This window comes from Erithacus rubecula, assembly GCF_903797595.1.
Source record: "Erithacus rubecula genome assembly, chromosome: 3".
NCBI classification, from domain to species: domain Eukaryota; kingdom Metazoa; phylum Chordata; class Aves; order Passeriformes; family Muscicapidae; genus Erithacus; species Erithacus rubecula.
Genome location: NC_136689.1, coordinates 133,895,350 through 133,905,650, shown reverse-complemented (window position 1 = coordinate 133,905,650; position 10,301 = coordinate 133,895,350).

Below are 10,301 nucleotides of genomic sequence, written 5' to 3'. Positions count from 1 at the left end.
TAAAAGGATAAGATTTCACAGGTTCAATCAGAATGTTCAGCACTTTGGGTCTGTGTAGGGACCAGATGATTTGCTGTGCAGGTTAGAATGGGAAATGTTGATCCTTAGTCCCGAGGGCCCAGGGAGGTCCTGCTCAATAAGTCTCATAGTTCTAAATCTCATAGATCAGAGATCCAAATGCTAGACATAATAGTGACATTTAGGAGTGTCAAGTGGGCAGTTTTCATTGCTGTCCAAGGACAAGGGTTTAAGCTACATCTTTTTAGCCTGTGCCATGCCATGTTCTTGCCTTCAGATGAGAACCTGCACCATCTTCTTGGCCATAGAGCTAACAAATCTTCCAAGTGGTGAGGGTTTTGCTCCCACTCAGTTTTACAACAGAACAATTTCGTATTTTCAGCTGGCTTTTCCTTGCTGGCAGCAGAGGGTTTGAGGTGCATAGCAGACTGCTTATTGGCATTCTTCCACTGTGCCAGAGAGTGGCTTCAGTGGCACATTGTCCTGTCCCTAGCAGATGCTCACACATTCCCCATGGCTGTAGCTGTGAGCAGCAGAGAAGGCCTGCTAGATGCACACATGGTGCTAGATAGTTGCATTACAACCCCAAAATCTCTAGAGAATTTAATTTTAAGCCTAGGCTAGCCTAGACATACCCAGTGGAAATCAAAAGCCATGCTGATACTCTAGTCACAAAGTGGAGTAGGAAGATTATGTGTATAAAAGAGGTGAAGCATATATATTTCCCTTCTTCCCAGAACATAAATGCCAAAAATGGAATCAATGATTTTCACCACTAATTGAGTTTCTGTTCTTTGTCTGTTGAGGTCAGAATTGTAAAACATCTTAGAGATGCTGTCTGGAGTTTTGGTTTAGTTTTCTCAGGGGAAAGTATGTTTTGTTTTAGGAATGCCTTTTAATTAGAGATCAGATCTTATCAGGGTGAATTCTGCGACCTTCTGAAAGACTATTTTTGCAATGGAAAATGAGTTAAGATTCAGATTTAATTCTTGTATAATAGATGCGTCTTTGGTTTTGTCTCATGCTGAAAATAAAAGATCTGTGTTATTTTCATAACTGAGTATGTTTTAAGAAATTATTTGCACAAAATATCAGCAACATTTAAGGGACCAATGATGAACAGCACTGAGCTCGACCTCAAAAGGCTCTGTCACACATTCCTGAAGATTTCAGGTAAACCATTTTTATATCCTTTACTTTAACATCCTTTTGCCTCAGTTTTCCTGTTTGTAAAATAAAGTTTGTTGTATTCCATTCCTTGGAAAAGCCATTTCATATCTTCCAGTCACAAACATGTTTATTACTAAGTGAAGGGAAAACATTAATTTTTCAAGGTATCTTTTGTCATTTGTTTTGATATTATTCTAGTTCTGTAAGACATGCATGGATAAAACCCCAAAGCACTGAACAATTAAAATTTTATTTTTTCAAAGCTCCATCTTACCCCCCAAATAAAATGCTATCAATTCAATAACTAAGAGGAATCTAAAATTCATCCTTTATGCTCCATTTTATGAATATAAAAAAAAATACACAATGAAAAATATGTCCAGGGAGTCCCATAATTTTATACTTTTTAGAGTAAATAACTGTATTTATTACCTGTTTTGAATAATTAAATTATTATTGTTATTTCCACAGCAGAGAAAATGTGGAAAAATCATTTTGCAGAGCCTCTTCTAGATTGGCTAGTGTTCAAATGAAGGCAATTTGCTGTCTCTGGATGTTTCTGACACTAGACTTAAAAATATTTGTAGCTTTTCTGTGAGAAATGAGAGGTCAGGCATCCACTTTGATTATAACATTTAGCAGAATGACATTTTCATTGTAAATTTCTGTAGTCAGAAAAAAAAAAACCCTCATAAAAGAGATTGGTCACCTGCTATTTAAGCTGTAAATAAGAAGGTTTCTTTTTACCTATAGTATGAGCTGCCCATCCATTTTTTTTTTCCCTCTGAGCTTAGCGAAAGCAGGTTCATTTATCACTTTGACTCTTTTGGTTTTTGAGTCAGCAGAGTTGGAACACCTCTTATATCTTTTCCCATTTCCTATTTTTGAAAGACAGCCACAAATACTATACTGAGCACAAATAAAGACAGTCTTTCTCCTGAAGAGCTTTACAAGTAAACACTTGGAAGGCTAGACATTCTAGGAAATCCAGATGTTTGGAAGGACTTGAGTGCAGAAAGGGTACTGTGTTGGCTGAAGCTAAGCATGAATGTTTTTACCAAAATATGCTACTAAATTTAGCCTGGGTGGCTCAAGATTTTCCCCCTTTTTACTCAGACATTTCTACTATTATGTTTCAGGGACACATTTGGATCATAACCAGGGGCACATGAACAGCTCTGGATATCTGCAGCTTCACTTGTTCTCTGAATGGACTTCAGAGCCCTGGAATACCTGTGTTTCTTGCCTCTAATTAGGTCTGGAACACTCCTTGTAGTGTCAGAATGTGGTTTGCATCCATTTATTTTTTAGTGGCTTCCTAAACAAAATCAGGTTAGTGACAATTGAGTTGAAAATCTCTTTGGGTTAGTCTGCAGCCAAGTCATCTTTAGAGAATCTTACATGTAGTGGTTATGTGTAGCTACTACAATCCAGAAAATTCCTGTATTCCCAAATCCATCAGACTGCACCACTACTTGGTTGCTCTTGAAACAACACTCAGTGGTTCCTACAGTTTTGGGTTTTGTTCCCCTCCAATTCCCTTTACTGATGAAGATTTACAGTTAAGGATTTGGGCACTGCTCTGGGCTTGGGCTGACCTCATGTCTTGATGGGAATCTCCTGAGGTTAATTTGTAATTCTGCTGCATTTGAGCCATGGTGTGGAGGTGCTGGGGTGAAATTCACCTCTCCTCACTGTAACTTCATATTGGAGCACTCCCAGTTTAACTCTGCTGGGATGTGGTCTGGGAAGTGAGGTGTCCCCTCCAATGTATATTCTTGGAAGCTATATAAGCACAGTAAGGGAGGAATATTCATTTGTGCTTCAGCAAATGCAGCAAAAAATGGAATACACCCCTCTGACTTTTTGGAGTATCTCTGCATTACTACTGATTAGTGAGATTAAAACTTAAATTCCTTATTTTTAAAATTTTATTTAAAAAAATTAAAATCAATGAGCACAGACTTAGACAGGAACTACTTTTTAATTATGAAAAATCTGCCTAAAGTAAAGGATGAACTACTGGTTTATAACTTCTAAAGCACATTTTAAGGTTGGGTTATGAAGTGAAAAACCTTTACATACGGAGGTCTCGGAGGAGCTGCCATTTATTAATGTTTTAAACAGATGCTTCACTAAGCAACATATTTAATTAAATCCACAACTGTTGTGCTTGAACAAGACAGATTTTAACTAGAGCAAGCATAAAGCTGAATTCACAGCAACAATTAACCAGACTTGTTTGTACAGTGTACTTTATCAAACAGGTAGAGTGGCTTTACAAAGACATTAATTTAAGTGTTGATCATCATTAAAATCTCTGAAAGCTGAAGATCATAGTGTATATGCAGTCACTGAAAAGAAAATGTAGGTAGCTATTCTTCCCACAAGGTCTGATGCCATTTCCAGTGGACTTAATAGGAGCTAGACTGAGTTTCTGTATGTGTTGGTGAAATATGTATATTTTATATATATATATAATTATTATTATGCTATTCATGAATAAATAATTTGAATATGTATGTATAAATAATGTTTTGTGAAGACCATAAACAAGTGTATGGTACAATTGCTGCTTATATTATAAACAAGTAAATAGGAACCACTAGCTTGTGGCTTCAATATTCAACCTAAAGCCACAAACCCTGATTTCACCAAATATCATTCAGGTATAGGAAGGACTATAAGACACAATGACACCTTCACTTTCCTAAGTTCTCTGCCAAGGAACCTTGTCAGGTTCAGACAATTGCTCTATTAACACAGGAACTTTAGTAGTGTTGTATCTGGGCTAGGCTATTGACCTCAGTGGAGGTCCTCTAGTGTAAAGAGTAGCTGAAAAATGTAAAGATCTCTGTGTGGAAAGATTCCTCTGAAAACACCATGTGAGTCTGCACACTTTCTCATATTCCTTTATCTTTTCATCAGAGTGCCTTGGAAAAAGCTAACTTCTTTCTTCTGAAAAGTAACAAAGCCTTGTCCCATGATGATGGAAATTGAAGGACTCTGTAAGTGGATTCTGTGCTGAGTTTCATCTGCTGCAATGCTGAGATGTGGAGAACTTCACAAAACACAGGAACTGTCAGAGGCATTTCAGTATTTCTTTATTGCAGGAAAGGTTAGAAACAATTGCAGCCATCATTCCTTAGTGTTTATGCATTTGTGGAGTAAAGCACACTGCAATGCACATTTATGATTTTGAGGAAAACTAATTGTCAATTGTCAACAATTATTATCAACATTTATACAAACTTGAACTGTCTTAAGGGCACTACATAGAGGCTGTGGAGAATCCTCCCTGCTCTGGCACAGACTCTCCATTTCAGTAGAGGGCAAAATATCTTAAGATTTCCTGTTTTTCCCAGGACCTTCTAACTCCTCTTTGCCTCTAAATAATTCAACCTGTAAAAATTTGGTGAAAGAATGAAAACTAAATATCACTGTGAAGTGATCTATTTATATCTGACATTACCATGGTGCTATTTCATTAATAGCACCATTTGCATTACTTAATTTATTTAATATTCAGAGACCAGCCAAAGCTGGTCACATTTTTGTTATCATGTTAGGAATTAATAATGATCTACTACTGTATTTCTGATAAAAAGAATTTGTTTCAAAGCACTTTTTGCTGCACAGCTTCATAATTCTGCACATAGAACAACAAAAATCCTATGGTTTGTTAATTTACATATTTATTTTTTTAAGCACCAAAGAAAACCAGCTTTTCTCCATTCCAGAGCAATGTCCTATCAGATTTTGCCACAGAATAATTGCATTGTCTGGTAAAATGACTGAGTTGTTGCCCATGACAAAAATCTTTGTTCTTTTGGGAACTTGTGGAGAAATTTTGCCCTGGGTGAAATTCTCAGTTTTGCTTAATCATTTGTTGTTGTTGATATTATCTGGTTTTATAAGAAAAATTCAGAATGTGACTGGTAGCAGTTTCACAGTCTCCACAGCTCAATAAACTTTTGAAACATGGAATACTTTGATAGCTTATGATCCAAGCAATAAATAAACTAAGATGAATAATTTGGTATTTTCTCAAACAGTTTACAAAGATCTAGAGAAAGAAGAAGATGTTATTTTGTGGTTTTGACACTTCTCCTTTAGACTGTTAGGCTAAAATAATGAAATAGCATCTATTCCAGAAGAGAGCTAACACGAGGTACCTTTGAACACACAGAACCAGGGGATCCAGTTCTCCTTTTGCCTTTCTCTTCACTGTTTGTCTTGTGAAATAATATCAGAGTTAAAAAGGAAAATAATGAAAAGGTGTGAAGACTGCTAAGAGAGATGTTATGGTTTTAAATGCAGTTGTAGCCACCAAAGCCAGGAAACAAATCTATACAGGAACAACATTAGGAAGTCTGAGGAATCATCAAGATCAATACATGGGACTGTACATGTCAGTACTCTGCCTCACTGAAAAATACAGGGCTCAGTCATAGTCTCCTCCAGATTTGATGGCAAAAATCCCATTTACTTTAATAGCATAGGATTGGAACTTCTATTTGGAACATGAGTGTCATAATTATTTTAGTTGGCTGAAGATCTTTTTTTCTTATTTCCCATAATTTGGATGTAAAATTACTTTTCAACAATATATATAATATACCATAGCAGCAGTATTCGTGCTAACAGTGGGAGATGTCAAAGAGTGCACAGTCTTCAGATAATTACTCCTTTCTACCTGCAAATATTACATGCAATTTTGTGAATCAACACTTTTTTCAAGCTGTGAGGTATTTCACAGTAGTTCACTGGATGTCTATGCAGAGAACTGAAAGGTCCTACGTATTTTAGTGCAGTCTCTAAGTTATTTGTAATTTCAAGATACCTGTTACTCCTGTATTAAAGATACTCCAAATCTTATCCAGTAAATTGTATTTCATTGTGCTAGCTTAGAGACAAAATGTATAGGACAATAAGAAAAACAAAAGGTGCATGAAAAACCAGCTCAGAAACAGAAAAACATTACAGGTAGAAAAGGTCAAAATTGCAACATGGCCTTCGACCAGGGTTTAACAAAATAGCATAAAGGATTAACTATATAGAACTCTTCTGGACATTGGAAATATTATTCATAAAAAGTAATAATTTACTGAGACAGCTAAAGAAGCTGTTGCTTTTTTGAACCTGTTGACTCTAGAACTAATTTCCATAGAGATTATTATTATTCCTCTTCTATATTTTCTGTAAACAAAATCAGTATTTCCAACTATTTTATCAATTGTTGTGCTGTCTACTTATGGGAATTGGTTTATTTTAAAGAAATTTACATTTCATAGAACAATAACAGTACTGCCTACAAGTATGATCAGTCACAGGCTGCTTGCCATATCAAATCCAAATGGAAATCTTTGATAGACACAGCTATTTGGAACTGTGTTCCAATGCCAAGTATTTGCTGACCTGGCAATTAAAGGGTCAATTGAATTTATTTTATTTAATTTTTTACTAGGAAAGCAATTTTGATAATTTTTAGGTTTAGTTTTAAAAATTGTGGATAACTTCTGCAGTTATATATATACATTGAAGGACCATATTTTTAGAAATACAGAGATAATTCGAAACATATGGGCCCTGAAGAGTGTCTTTGCACACAACCTTTTCAAAACAGGTTCCATCAGAGCCATGTATTTGTGCTGCACCTTTCTGCAAAGCACAAAGCACAGCAGGCTGGGGTGAGTAATTGAGGTGACTGGCATGGCAGGACTGCTCCAAGAGCTGGGGGTCACCAGGGATGCTCAAAGAGAGAAAGGAACCTGCCAACTCGGGCACATCAGGTATTTCAGGTGCCTGCAAGACCTGCAGGACCTGGGTGACTCAGAGACTGATTGACTTGGGTAATCCACACTCCTCTGGCTCTTGTAACACAAACAGGTGAACACAGAAACTCCTGTTTTCCATCCCTGGACATTAGCTGCAGAGGTTACTGAAGTTCTGTTGCTTGTCAAACTTTGGAGGTCTAGAACTGCTATCCTTGAGCTGCCTAAGGCTGTTTGGGATGGTCTCCCTACAAACATCCCCCTAAAGATAAGTGAAATTTTACCAAGAGATAGGCTGTGAACCTCTGTGCCAAAGGGCCACTGCTGTGGCTCCCACCACAGGGAGACACCTCCTCTGACCTAGAGACCTTCAGCAGGGAAAAGGCAGGCAGGAACCCAGAGACAGCCAGGGCTGCTGACAGTAGGCACAGCCCAAATGGGACCTTAGAGACAGCATAAATCCAAACTGCTGACATGGCTATTGCAGAAGCATTTTTGGTGGTGGTAGCACAGAAAGAAAAAGATGTGATGAGTGGACACAGCTAAAAATCCAATGTTCTGTTTTTCTGTTTATTTCTAGCTATTTTGATTTTGTGTTTTCTATGATCAAAATGTAACAAGGCCTAGGAAAATGGTCCAAACGGTCTTTTGAATGAAACATAATCACTTCTATTTCCTCAAGCCAAAAGTATATTTAGCCCTGGAACAATAAATCTATCATTGTACTGATTGAAGCAGTAAATAGATATTGTAATCAAAGTGCATATTTATGAAGTGATAAAGTAGCAGACTCAAGAGGGTTGTGCCTCTAACTCAGTACAAGCCTTTTTTGAAGTTAAGGTGTCTCTGGAGACTGGACAGCTCTTTGATTTGTTTCCCCTTTTTTTTTCAGCCAATACAACAGAATGGGCTGTGGGCATGTAAAGTAATGTAGTGGTGAAAAACAGAGCAGTCTGCCCTCTAGTTTGCCCTTTTATATTGCACCAAGCATTGGACTTCATGCCTAGTGTAATGGGAATTTTGCACTCCCTAGAAATATTTTTTATAATTATTTGTTACATTACTACTTCTTTTAATCTTCATTGCATTAAGATGATAAAAAGAATATTATGCTGTATATACAATCACCTACTTAATATAAAAACAGCTGCTATCCATTAAAATATTAAATATTTTAAATTTAATTATTTTCTCAGTATGAAGCAGGCATTGAATCTTACAAGTATTAAATCACGAAGGGCAAGTTTCCTCTACTAGCCTGTGGGATGTGTAGTAACATAGCAGTCAGTTTTAAGTGCTGCTGATCATCTCTGGGGAAATGTTAGACAGCCACCACTTTCACTGAAACCATTGATTTGTTTTGGGTTGATTAAGACTTCTTACATCTGTTCAGGTTGTACATAGTAGTTAAGGGAAGTGAGAATAATAGTGAAACATGCAAAGATTAGCTTTCCACCTGACACTGTGAAGATTGGAGAGTTTTGTTCATGTAGGAAAAACTCTCTATAAAATAAATATTTTTTTATCTTATTATCCAGCCACAACTGAGACCCAGTTTGCACTTCTCCTCCTTTGAGTTTGGCAAGTGTATCATATGAAAATAAAACAAATGGTCTCTCAGAATGGCCAGTTGGTATACCTGTAAGGTGGAACTCCTGGAACCATGAATGTACTGAACTTTTTATTAAATATCTTCTTTCACAGCTGAGATGAGCTTTGCACTGAAAATAGTAATGAAATTCAAGATATGAATGCAGGGCTGAACAGCCTGGAGTGAATTTGGTTGTGCAAGAAAGGTTTATGATGAGGGAGGATGAGAATGAATTAACACTGAAATTGTATTATATCATTCTCTGTAGGAGGAGTATACTTTTAATTGACCTGTGTATGAAAAACAAAGAAATGTTAATAGCCTTATTTACTGAAAGATATAAGCTGTATAATAACTTTGTCTGCCTCTAACACGAACATATACATTATATTCAAACACTTATGGTTACAATCTCTTTTATTCCTTCCCTCTTAACATAACAGAATCAATGAGGTCTTAAACCACACTGGGTGATACTGTGATAAGCATCAGGGTGTACCCACACTCTTCATCAAATATTAAAGAGGTTGAAGGCAGGAGTCTGGGATGACTTTTACACCCTGTGCAATCTACTGATTCCTCCAGGGTGTGAGCATGTCAGGAATATGGGAACTGGGAATCAAGTGTTTCCAAAGGCAGGTGCAGAGGGAGGTGCATGTCTGAGTGCAATAATGGCAACAGGTCTTTCAGCAGTACAGACTCGAGGAAAGATATTGGTAGTATGCAGTATTTTATTTATATACTTGTCAGTGTGTTCTGTTCCATTTCTGATTTCTTTGCAATGCTGGCATCAGCATTTCAGAGTAACTTTTCCAGACATTTGTCTATGAATTATAACAAGTACAATTATTTGAACACTTGCCTCTCTCATTTTCTATTCAAGCAGCTTTGTCACCTTTGCTGGGATGTCCCTGCCTTTTTCAGTTTCACCTGTGGCTCTGAGTTCATCCTGCTCTTCTCCCTCCACTGCCTCCTCTTGTGCCACCCCTGGGCCCTGCAGATCTTTGTGGTCAAGGCTCCAGAGAAGTTCCAGTTCCCCTGTCTTGTTGCCTACAATATTAGTCCACAGGGAGACATGGAAATAAATTTTACCAGGGATTTAAACGGAATGACAAATATTTTGACTATTATCTATAATGATAGCAGGAGTTTCTGTGGCCTAGACAAAGCCATAGTAAAATACAATGTGAAGGCAGATAAATTAAAAAAAAAAAAAGAGGCTTCTTTATTCATGTTCTTAATGGTGTGGGTAACAAAGTTTGGAGAGAACCTACCTGAAATTTTGGTTGATCTTTTTGTCAGATCGGATTCTTCAATTAATAAAACACAGCATAGTTCATAAAGATAATGTAGCTCTAAGAATTTAATTTGCTGCACAAATTCTTAGAGTGAGGGTTTGTATAATTGAGAAGGCAGTGTGGATGTTCACAGTGGTCAGTTTAACTTCAGCTATCAATCCTTCATCAGGAAAAACTTGGTGAGGACAGTTTAACAACTTTCCATTTTTATTGTAGCCCATTCTTTTGCCCTACATTTGCCTGCAGGTTATGGACAGTGTTAGTAGAAAAAAACCTCATGGGTAAGAAATACTTTTCAGCAGATATAGCTATTCCAAACAATACAGAAAAAGCAAAGCTATTAATATAATAATTTCTGCAGGTTTTTCACAACCTCATCCATACAGTCACAGTCATGACATTCCAGATAACCCAGAGATAACTTATCTACACTTCAGGATACTGTATTTT